The 12,162-nt window shown below is 46.8% G+C and overlaps 1 protein-coding gene across 5 annotated transcripts in view; it reads left to right on the plus strand.

Moving 5' to 3' along the window:
* Positions 1-5,604: 5,604 nt before the first annotated feature.
* Positions 5,605-12,162, plus strand: part of Bcl2l13 (BCL2 like 13) — a 53,907-nt gene continuing 47,349 nt past the window's right edge. For all 5 annotated transcript variants that reach the window (XM_045137636.1, XM_045137637.1, XM_045137638.1 and 2 more), the window contains exon 1: positions 5,605-5,730. The gene's annotated coding sequence lies outside the window, so the exon portion shown is untranslated. The remainder of the gene's footprint in view (positions 5,731-12,162) is intronic.

Here is a 12,162-nt window from a genome sequence, read left to right on the forward strand (position 1 = left end):
GCCAGATGCACAAGGAGGTGCACGCGTCTGGAGTTTGGTATTTTATTTTATTTTATTTTATTTATTTATTTGAGAGTGACAGAGAGAGAAAGAGGCAGATAGAGATAGAGAGAGCAAGAATGGGTGCGCCAGGGCCTCCAGCCACTGCAAACGAACTCCAGATGTGTGTGCCCCCTTGTGCATCTGGCTAACGTGGGTCCTGGGGAATTGAGCCTCGAACCGGGGTTCTTAGGCTTCATAGGCAAGCACTTAACCGCTAAGCCATCTCTCCAGCCCGCGTCTGGAGTTCGTTTGCAGTGGCTGGAAGCCCTGGTACGTCCATTCTCTCTGTCTCTCTTTCTCTGTCTCTTTCTCTCTCTGTCACTCTCAAATAAATAATAAACAAAAAAATTTTTAAAAAACCATAAAAATATATATATGGGTATGAACATTAAGAGAAGTGCTTACTGCACAGTTTGGTGAGCATAATGCATACAGTTAGCCAGACAACAGCAGACGTTACACCCCTAGGACTCATGACTACTCCTGTTTTATGTTTTCAGTATCAGGAATGTATTCCCACCCATGGAGTGGAATTGCAGTCCAATTAGAGGGCAGTTGGTTTCTACCATGACAGATGTGCCACAATTGCACCTGTTGGCTCATTTGGCCTGACTGGCCAAATATAAGGCTTGCAGAGTTCACTGCTGAGTATCTTCACTGGTGATTTCTCTCTCCCATTGAACTTCATGCTGGGATTAAAGGCATGCGCCATCACGCCCAGCTTTTATTTTTTTCATTTACTTATTTGAGAGAGAGGCAAAGAGTGAGTACGGATGCACCAGGATCCCCAGCAGATGTGTATGCCACTTTGTGTATCTGTCTTTATGTGGGAACTGGGGAATTGAACCCAGACCATCAGGCTTTGCAAAGAAGTTCCTTTAACCACTGAGCCATTTTTCCAGCCTTTCAGTGAAGATTTTATAGTTACAGATCAAAAGAAAGTCATAAATCAAGGCACTTTTCAAATACATTGCTTGGCCCTTAAGTAGGTGGGTTACTGCAGTGGGGTGGGGCGGGGTTGGGGGGAATCTCCATCATAGGTTTTAGATCCCATTTGATTACCTTCTTAGTCCTTGGGTTGGCAGAACCTGAGGGGGGGGGGGCTCTTAGTCCTTAGTACATTCCAGAAAGGTCATACCTGATCAACTGATCATCACCAAGATATTAGGCTGGACACAGAGGTGGGAAACAAATGGCTGTTAAAGGGTTAAAGGTAGCCCAAGGTAATTTGATTTTATCTTGAAACATTCTATTCTTCTGTGATCACAGGAGAGTTTTTTTTTTTTCCTTCTTTACTCTCCTAAGCAGAAGTAGGAAGATCACCATGAGTTTAAGGCTACCCTGAGACTACATAGTGAATTCCAGGTTAGTCTGGGCAAGAGTGAGACCCTACCTTGAAAAACCAAAACCAAAACAAAACAAAACAAAACAAAAAAACCCCAAAAAACAAAAAAAAAACCCCAAAACTCACAAAAACAAACAAAAAAACACTGTCCTACATTCTGTTCAGGTTAGTCACAAAGAGATGGGTCTAAATGCTCATTGTTTCCAACTTTTCCCAAGCTTCTTAACTAGAGGTGAGTCAACAAAATAGGTAACCAACTCCAGTTTGCTTACTGAGCAGGAAATGGGCAGACTCAGATAAATATTGAATCATGACTAAATGTTCTGAGGAGCTAGGCAAGGTAGTGCATGCCTGCAATCCAGCACTGGGGAGGGTGAAGTAGGAGGATCAGGAGTTCAGGTATAAATAAATATTAAAAAAAAAAGAGAGAGAGAAGCTGGGTTTGGTGGTGCATGCTTTTAACACCAGCACTCCTGAGGCAGAAGTAGGGTTACAGTGAGTCTGAGGCCACCCTGAGACTATATAGTGAATTCCAGGTCATCCTGGGCTAGAACAAAACCTTACCTCAAAAAACAAAAAAAAACAAAGGCACAAGGGCTGGAGAGATAGTTCACTGGTTAAGGTGCTTGCCTGCAGAGCCTAAGAATTCCAGTTCGATTTCCCCAGTACCTGTGTAAGCCAGATACACAAGGTGGCACATGCATTTGGAGTTTGTTTGCAATGGCTGGAGGCCCTGGTGTGCCCATTCACTCTCTCTGTCTGCCTGTGTCTCTCTCTCAAATAAATAAATATTAAAAGCAACCAAACAAACAAAAAAAGTAAAACAAAACAGATCTTGAGGAGGAGCAGTTCCGTGGTAGTTTTTAACATGCTTAAGACCCTGAGTTCCACCTTCTGTATCACACACAAAAGAAATGCTTTTTTAAAATTTATTTATTTTTAAAATTTATTTGAGATAATGGGCGCACCAGGGCCTCCAGCCATGGCAAAGGAACTCCAGATGCATGCACCAACTTGTGCATCTGGCTTGGGCCCTTTGGATTTGCAGGCAAGTGCCTTAACTGATAAGAAATCTTTCCAGGCCTATTTTTTCCTTTTTTGAGGTAGGGTCCTGTCCTAGCCAGGCTGACCTGGAACTATGTAGTCTCAGGGTGGCCTCAAACTCTCTGCGATCCTTCTACATCTGCCTCCCAAATTCTGGAATTTAAGCCATGACCCAATTCATTATGTAGTTTTAATAATTTTTAATTTTATTTTTTATCTTTTTTACCTTTACAAGGTAGGGTCTTGCTCTAGCTCAGGCTGACCTGTAATTCACTATGTTGTCTTAGAATGGGCTTGAACTCACAGCTATCTTCCTATCTCTGCCTCCTGAGTGCTGGGATTAAAGGCATTCACCACTGTGACTGGCAGTTTTAATAATTTTTATTCGTTGTGTAACTAGTGCCATAGCTGTTTAAAAGGAATTGGAAAATATAAAAACATCAAAAGTAGGGAGGGTCTTGTCTCACTCTAGCCCAGGTTGACCTGGAACTCAGTCTGTTGCCCAGGCTAATCTCAAAACTCATGGTGAAAGCTGAGCGTGATGGCACACGCCTTTAATTCCAGCACTTGGAAGGCAGGGTGGATTGTCATGAGTTTGAGGCCACCCTGAGACTACATAGTGAATTCCAGGTCAGCCTGGGCTAGAGTGAAACCCTACCTTGAAAAAACAAACAAAATAACAAAAAAATAAAATGAAAAAACTGATGGTGATCCTCCTACTTCAGCCTCCCAGGTACTCTGCTGGGTGTTGTGAACAAAAATGGATTACTGAGGGCTTGAGAAATGGCTTGGCGTTTAAGATGTTTGCCTGCTAAGCCTATATTGGGCTCGCCAGGTCTCACCTTAAGCCAGCGCACAAGGTGGATGCAAGCACTCAAGGCTGTACCTGTGCACAAGGTGGCACACGTGTCTGGACTTGGACTGCAATGGACGGATGCCTTGGCATGTCAATTCTCTCATATATACATATATAAATCTTCAGGCTGGGGAAATGGCTTGGCAGTTAAGGCGTTTGTCTGTGAAGCCTAAGAACTATGGTTCAATTCCCCAGGATCCATGTAAGCCAGATGCACAAGGGGGCGCATGAGTCTGGGGTTTGTTTGCAGCAGCTGGAGGCCTTGGAGCGCCCATTCTTTCTTTCTCTCAATTAAATAATACATTTATAAAGAAAAAGTCTTGAGCAAAAATGGACTATTGCTGCAAATTTTTTTTTCTGTTATTTGTTTTTTGAGATAGGGTATCATTCTAGCTCAGGCTGACCTGGAATTTACTATGTAATCTCAGGGTGGCCTTGAACTCATGGTGATCCTCCTACCTCTGCCTTCCAAGTGCTGGGATTAAAGGTGTGCACCACCACGCCTGACTTGCTCTAAGGTTTTTGTCACCATTGTACAAAGGCTCTGAGTTCCCTGTTTTAGGACTGCCTCTCTATGCCATCCCATCCTTGGCTTTCAATACTTTCCTGGTGTTCAAGGACAACCTTCCTCTGATGGGTGTGTAATGGAAAAGAAGCTAAAAGTGGACTGATGCAGTATGCCGCTGTAAGTTAAGTGCTAAGGAGCTGAACTTACCTGTCAACAGCTAAAGGAATCTCAGACAGAGAACTGTCTAGAGGGAACTCAGAGGATCCTTAAGAGGGAAGGACAGTTTTGACTAAAAGAGAGCTCATGGTAAGGGTGACCCGAATACATGATTCATATACATGTTGATTCATATGCATGTTTAAAAAGACAAAACAGGGCTGGAGAGATGTCTCAGCGGTTAAGCGCTTGCCTGTGAAGCCTAAGGACCCCGGTTCGAGGCTCGGTTCCCCAGGTCCCACGTTAGCCAGATGCACAAGGGGGCGCACGCATCTGGAGTTTGTTTGCAGAGGCTGGAAGCCCTTTGCGCCCATTCTCTCTCTCTCTCCCTCTATCTGTCTTTCTCTCTGTGTCTGTCGCTCTCAAATATGTAAAATAAAAAAAAAATGTAAAAAGACAAAACATTTTATTTGGGCTGGACAGATGGTGTAGCGATTAAAGCGTTTGCCTGCAAAGGCAAAGATCCCGGTTCGATTCCCCAAGACCCACGCAAGCCAGATGCACAATGGGGTGCACGTGTCTGGAGTTCGTTTGGTGGCTGTAGGTCCTGGCGCGCTCATTCTCTCTCAAAAGTAAATGAAATATATTTTAAAAATGTTTTATTTATTTGAGATGGGGGGGAGGGAGTAGAGAAAACGGGTGTGGCAGGGCCTCTAGCCACTGCAAACAAAATCCACAAGCGTATGGCACCTTGTGCATCTGACTTACTGGGGCATGAGCCCAGGTCCTTAGGCTTCGCACGCAAGCGCCTTCACCGCTTGGCCATCGATTGCTCCAGCCCCACACGCATGTTTTGAAAAAAAATGTGTTGAATCCTGTAGATTGCACAAGCTGTCAGTTCCAGCTTCTGTAAGCCAGGTGCTCGCTCACGCCGGCCCTCGGCTGTAAACACTATAACGTAGGAGTAAAACCCCAGCGAACACCGCAGCAAGCAGCAGTTTCTCTGGGGCGCGATTCCACTTCGGTGCGGAACACACACTCCTTCACTCACGCTGGCGTGGGAGCCATGCTTTCAGAGAAGCTCGGCCCCAGGCGGCTGCTGCGGCGCCTGGCTTAGGGGCAGCTTCCCGCGCTCGGTCCTGCTCCTGCCGCCGCGGGTCTACCTCGGCCCGTGCGGGGCATGGCCGGCGAGAGGCCCGCAACAGCCGACCAGGACGCCCGGACCGCCTCCGCGGCCACCATCGCCCTCTTCCGTAGCCCGCGCGCGCGCACGGAGGCGCGCCCGCCCGCAGCACGCTCCTCGTCCGCAAGCACGCACGCACGCACCCCCCGCCCGCAGCACGCTCCTCGTCCGCACGCACGCACGCACACCCCCCCCCCCGCCCGCCCGCAGCACGCTCCTCGTCCGCAAGCACGCACGCACGCACCCCCCGCCCGCAGCACGCTCCTCGTCCGCACGCACGCACGCACACCCCCCCCCGCCCGTCCGCAGCACGCTCCTCGTCCGCACGCACGCACGCACGCACCCCCCGCCCGCAGCACGCTCCTCATCCGCACGCACGCACGCACGCACTCCCCCCCCCCGCCCGCCCGCAGCACGCTCCTCGTCCGCACGCACGCACTCACGCCCGCCGGCGTGACGCAAGCGCGCCGGGGTGACCTCACCTTCAACATGGCGGCGGCGGTAGATTAGGGCCGGCGCTCGGGGAACCCGTGGGAAGCGCCCGCTGCCGCCGCCGCCGCCGCGTGCTTCGTTCCCGTGGGTTACGGCCGGCTCAGGTGAGGCCCGCGGCGTCCCGGCACAGCGAGGCGGGAGGGACGCGGTTTCCATCGGGGACTGAGGTGTCCCTGGACTGCACCGCCGCTTGCCCCCCGACGCGTGCGAGAGCGGGGCGTGCGCGTGCGTGCGTGCGTGAGTGTGAGTGTCGGCCTCGCGCCTCGCCGGGGCTTCGCGGGGCGCCGGGCGCTGGGCGCTGTCCGCGGGCGTGGGCCGGCCGCCGGGTTCCCGGGCCCGGGTTGGGCGCCCCGCGCGAGCTCGCGCCGCGGTCCACTTTCCGGACCACCACGGGGCTTCGCTGTGCCGGTCCCAGTCGATTCTTTTCGCGTTAAGAAGTCTTGTTTCAATCTTCCGCTGTTTTGACACTCCGTCTCCCCTGTGAAACCCGCTTTCACACTCTTAGGACGCTATGTCGTTCCCAATAATTCGTTATTTAACCTAAGCTTAGGGTTAAAATTGCTATCTCTTCAGAAACCCACATGCTCTTGCTTCATATGTTAAGCTCTTTACCACTCCCAGACACAAGTATTTGTTTATCCAAAAGACTTATTGTCCCTGTATAGAATTTTTTGTTGTTTTGAGGTGGGGGTCTCATCTAACCTGGAATTCACTATGTAGTCTCAGGGTGGCCTCAAACTGTCGGCGATCCTCCTACCTCTGCCTCCCGAGTGCTTAGAAGTTTTGAACTACGTTGACCCATCTTTTTTTCTTCCTTGTATTAAAAAAAAAAAAAAAAAGCCAACTTGCTGCGAAATTTTCATTAATATTTCCCTTGGAATCTTCTTATAACCAGAATGTTGCTCTCTGGTCCTGACTTGTTTGGTGACCTTAGATTCGTTGCCACACCCTTCAGACACCTCCCCTTTCTGTAGCACACCGAAAAGCAGTGTTTGTGTATGTAGAGAGTCACTTGAAATTTTGTGTGTATCCATAAATGTACCCTGCATGTTTTTGATTTTTCCTTTTTATTTATTTGTTTTGTTCATTTTTGTTTATATGAGAGTGACAGAGAGAGAGAGAGAATGGGCATGCCAGGGCCTCCAGCCACTGCAAACGAACTCCAGACGTGTGCGCCCCCTTGTGCATCTGGCTAACGTGGGTCCTGCTTGCGCTTAACCGCTAAGCCATCTCCAACCCTGTTTTTGTTTTTTTGAGGTAGGGTTTCACCAGGCTGACCTGGAATTCACTATGTAGTCTCAGGGTGATCCTCCTACCTCTGCCTCCCCGAATGCTCGGATTAAAGGCATGCACCACCATGCCAGGCTCAAGTAGCATTTAAAAAATATTTTTATTTATTTGAGAGAGAGAGAGAGACAGACAAACAGATAGAGAATGGGCGCGCCAGGGCCTCCATCCACTGCAAACGAATTCCAGACACATATGTCACTTTGTGCGTCTGGCTTACTTGGGTACTGGGGAATTGAACATAGGTCCTTTGGCTTTGCAAGTAAGTGCCTTAGCTGCTAAGCCATCTCCCCAACCCTAAAGGTAGCATGTTTAAGTTTTGTTTTTTTTTTTTTTTTCAGATGGCTCTTAGACTGGGTCTTATGTAGTCCAGACTGGGATTGAACTTCTGATCCTCCCTCCACCTCCCAACTACCAGGCTTGGTATATATTTTTTTTCTTTTACTATTTTATTTATTTATTAGAGAGAGCACGCATGTGCACGTAGTTGCAAGTTCTGGGTGCACTCCTGTGGTGGCCAGAGGTGGTGCTCTTCACTGTGTCCTTGAGACATGGTGTGTTGTGGAACCAGGAGCTCTGTAACTTTTGGCTAGGCTTGCTGATGGGAGAACCCAGCTATTCTCTTGTCTCTTCCTTCCCAGAGCTGGGGTTACAGATGTGTGCAACCCTGCCTTTTTTTTTTTTTTTTTTTAAGCAGGGTCTCACTCTAGCTCAGGCTGACCTGGAACACTCTGTAACCTGTAACAGCCCCAGGCTGATTTCAAACTCACAGCGCTCCTCCTAACTCTGCCTCCTGAGTCTGGGATTAAGGGCATGAGGCACCACCCCTGGCCAGCTTTTAAAAGAAGAAAAGTGGGGCTGGAGGGATGGCTTAGCAGTGAAGGCATTTGCCTGCAAAGCCAAAGGACCCAGTATCTACATTAGCCAGATGCACAAGGGGCGCACACGTCTGGAGTTCACTTGCAGTGGCTGGAGGCCCTGGTGTGCCCATTCTCTCTTTCCCTCTTTGTTAAATAAATAATAAAATATTAAAAAGAAGAAGAAGAAAAGTGAAGCTAGGCCTGATGGTTTATGTTTCCAAGACTCAGTACTGGGAACCTAAGGCAGGAAGAGGAGTATCGCTTGAAGCTGACGATAACTTTGTGTTTATGATTCTCCTGTCTCCGCCTCCCGAGCGCTGTAGCTGTAAGTTGGCCTCACTGTGGCAGCTTTGTTGAGACACACTGGATGTGTTACACAGTTCACAGTTGTGCAATATCTACAGGGTTGTGTAACCATGACTACAGTTTTCATCACCTCTTAAAGAAGCCCTGTACACTTGGCAGTGATTCTTGTGTTTGTTTTTTTCCTTGAGATGTAGTCCTTGCTGGCCTTGAACTCAGGATATACATAATACTACAGGTGTGTCCAACCAAGCCTGTCAGTAGACATTCTGTTTTGTTTTTTTTTAAACTCTGGTCTCAGCCTGGAACTCCCAGCAATCTTCCTTACCTCCTGAGTGCTGGGATTAAAGATGTGCTTCACCATGCCCATCTTGAGACAGACTGTATACATTGGTCTCAGACGTGAGATTTTCCTGTCTCTTCTCCAAAGTGCTGGTTTTACAGACAAGAACCACCATGCACAGCTTTGAGACAAGGTCTTGAATTTAGCCTCAAGCAGTCCTCTTTCCTCAGTTTCCTGCAGGTACAACTACACCTGTACATATTTATAACAGTTGTCTGTCAGTTGAGGCTTATTTCACTTTTTGGCTCTTACATGTAAAACTACTTTAAAAAATCACGTGTGAGTTTTTTTTTTTTCGAGGTAGGGCCTCACTGTGGTCCAGGCTGACCTGGAATTAACTATGTAGTCTCAGGGTGGCCTCGAACTCCTGGCAATCAATCCTCCTACCTCTGCCTCCCAAGTGCTGGGATTAAAGGCGTGCGCCACCATGTCTTGTTCAAGTTTTTATGTAGATGTGTTTATATGTTTGTCTGGTGTGTACTTGGAAGTGGAATAGTATATACTGAATTTTTTTTCCTCAAAAATACTGTGAAAGTCAGATTCTCTTGAGTAAGGGAAAGGATTGCATTTGAGGAATTCCTTTGTGAATACATAATCTGTGAACGCCCACTGCTGAAGGAAAATAGTTTGGGGTAGCTCTTAACACCATGTCCGGCTCTTTTTTTTTTTTTTTTTCTTTTTTGCATTGCTGAGCATGAAGCTCTAGTCTTCTAGAATTCTGGACAAGTATTCTAGCACTGAGCTGTATCTGCAGCCTGAATTTACAGATTTATTAAAATATTGTCCTTACATACTGTTTTTTTTAAAAAATATTTTTATTAGCTGGCCATGGTGTTGCATACCTTTAGTCCCAGCACTCAGGAGGGAGAAGTAGGAGGATTGCCTTGAGTTTGAGGCCACCCTGAGACTATATATAGTGAATCCCAGACAAGCCTGGGCTACAATGAGACACTACCTTGGAAAAAATAATCAAAACAAATATATTTTTAAATTTATTTATTTACAAGCAGAGAGATACAGACAGGGGCTGGAGAGATGGTTTAGCAGTTAAGGTGCTTGTCTGGGAAGCCTAAGAACTCTGGTTTATTACCCAGAACTCATATAAGCCAGATGCACGTGCCATGTCTAGAGGCCCTGGTGTACCCATATTCTCTGTCTCTCATATATAAATACATATAAAAAGGGGAATACATATATTGATAATTAAAATCTTTACAGTTTGATCTGTCACTCCTTACACATACTGCTTCTCAGCCACCTTGAACTTCTCACCATTCTTTTCACATGACAGGAAGTCTCACAGCAATGCCATTCCCATGCTATTCCTTCACCTTGGAATGCTCTTTCTTTCCTCCTATTTTCTACAAATTAGGCACTTGTTGCAGTCAGGTTCACATTGCTGGTAGAGATCACCACCCAACCAAGAGCAGCTTCTGGGAAAAAGAAGTTTATTTTGGCTTACAGGCACGAGGGGAAGCCCCACGATGGCATGGGAAAACAATGGCATGAGCAGAGGGTGTGCCAAACACTGGCTATAACATCCATAAGCCTACTTCCAACAATAACACTCCCTCCTGGAGGCTTTAAATCCCAAATCTCCATCAGCTGGGAACCTAGCATTCAGAACACCTAAGTTTATGGGGACACCTGAATTAAACCACCACATTCCGCCCCTGGCCCCTATAAACTGATAACCATACATAACGTAAAATGCAATACATTCATCCAACTTTAAAAGTCCCCATTTTTTTTTTTTTTGTCAGTTCCAATGATGTTCATACATCCCCATAATCCAAGATATTTTAACAGAGCCATAATACCAAAAAACACAATGATGGCACAAAGTAAACATCCATGTTCCAAAAGATGCATTGGACATAGCAAAGAAATATTCAACCAATACAAGAGTTAAAAGAACCAGGGAAAACATCAAACTCTGTAGCTTCAAGTCCAACAACTCTAGTCAGTGCAAGTCCGATAACTCTAACCAGCAACAAGTCTCTGGCATTCCAATTCCGCTCCTCCAGCTAGGCTACTCAGTCCTGAAAAACTTTATGCGGGTCCAGCAGCTCTCCTTGGCAGCCGTCTCATGTTCTCGGCATCTCCACTGGGTCTCCACTGCAATCCACAGTTCATCTTCTTGGCCCCATGGGGTCTCCATGCAGGCATCCAACAAACCTGCTTCATTCACACTGCCCATGGCCATTTCCAAAACATAAGACTGTGTTGCAAACTCAATGACCCTCTCTTTCCTGCATTTCTTATACTCCACAATACCAGGTAGGGTGCCAATTTGCTAATCCAGAGCGGAATAAAGCAGACTTTGAAGAACAGGACACTCCTTGAGCACTCAGGCCCCTTCAAAAGAGTCGACATTCTTCTTGTTGCCCCAGTACAGGTCATCTGGCCCAAACTCAAAGGTTGTAATCTCAATTGCAGCTGAATGGGCAGCAGTTCACCTAAAGATTTTTCTTTCTGTGCTGTATCCCTCTGTTCACACCAGTTCATTTATACTCAGAGCAACCCTCCACAATTTCTCAGGACACGGGCATAACAGCAAGCTTTCACACAAACTGCTAGCCCAGTCCAAGCAAAGCTTTTTCTCACCTCATTAGCCAAACCTCACAGTCCATAGTTCTTACTGTATTCAGGCCTTTCAACTCTGACCAGAATAGTCCATCAAGCTGTACTTACAGCATTGCAAGGCATCTCTTAGGCCAAAGTTTCAAATCCTTCCACATTTCTCTTGAAAATCAGCTCCAAAAGGCCAAAGCCACATAGTCAGGATTCTAGCAGCAATCCCACCACTCGGTACCACTTTACTGTTGCAGTCAGGTTCCCATTGCTGATAGAAATCATCCAACCAAGAGCAGCTTGTGGGAAGAAAGATTTATTTTGGTTTACAGGCTACAGGGGGGAGCTCCATGATGGCAGGGAAAACGACGACATGAGCAGAGGGTGGATATCATCCCCTGGCCAACATAAGATGGACTATATTAACAGGAGAGCCAGCCAAACACTGGCATGAGGAAACTGGCTATAACACCTGTAAGCCCTTCCCCAACAATACGCTCCCTCCAGGAAGTGTTAATTTCTAATTGCCATCAGCTAGGGAACCTAGCATCGAGAACACCTAAGTTTATAGGGGACAACTACTCAAACGACCACAGCACTGTAGAATGTTTTGAGGAAAGTAAGTGTACTTAGAGGGATAACCCTTTTTGGTCTTTTCTTTGAAGCAGGATCTCACTCTAGTGCAGGCTAACATTGAGCTTGTGCTGTAGCTCAGACTGGTCTTAAACTCACAGTGATCCTCCTCTCAGCCTTCTGAGTGCTGGGATTAAATGGTGTGAGACACCATATCTGACTTCATTTGGCAAGTATACACACACACACACACACACATGTATATATTTTAAAGACTTTTAAAATTTATATAATTTGACAGAGAGAGAGGGGAACACACACAGAGAATGGACATGCCAGGGTCTCCAGCCTCTGCAAATAAACTCCAGACACATGCAGCACCTTGTGCATCTGGCTTACCTAGGTACTGGGGAATTGAACCTGGGTCTTTACGCTTCACAGGCAAGTGTTTTCACTGCTAAGCCATCTTTCTAGTTCCCCTCCCCTTTTTTTCCTTTTTTTTTTTTTTTTTTTTTTTTTGAGGTAGGGTCTTTTTCTAGCCCAGGCTGACATGGAATTCACTGTGTAGTCTCAGGGTGGCCTGGAACTCATGGCAG

Source organism: Jaculus jaculus, chromosome 18 (assembly GCF_020740685.1).
Source record: "Jaculus jaculus isolate mJacJac1 chromosome 18, mJacJac1.mat.Y.cur, whole genome shotgun sequence".
Taxonomy (NCBI): Eukaryota; Metazoa; Chordata; class Mammalia; order Rodentia; family Dipodidae; genus Jaculus; species Jaculus jaculus.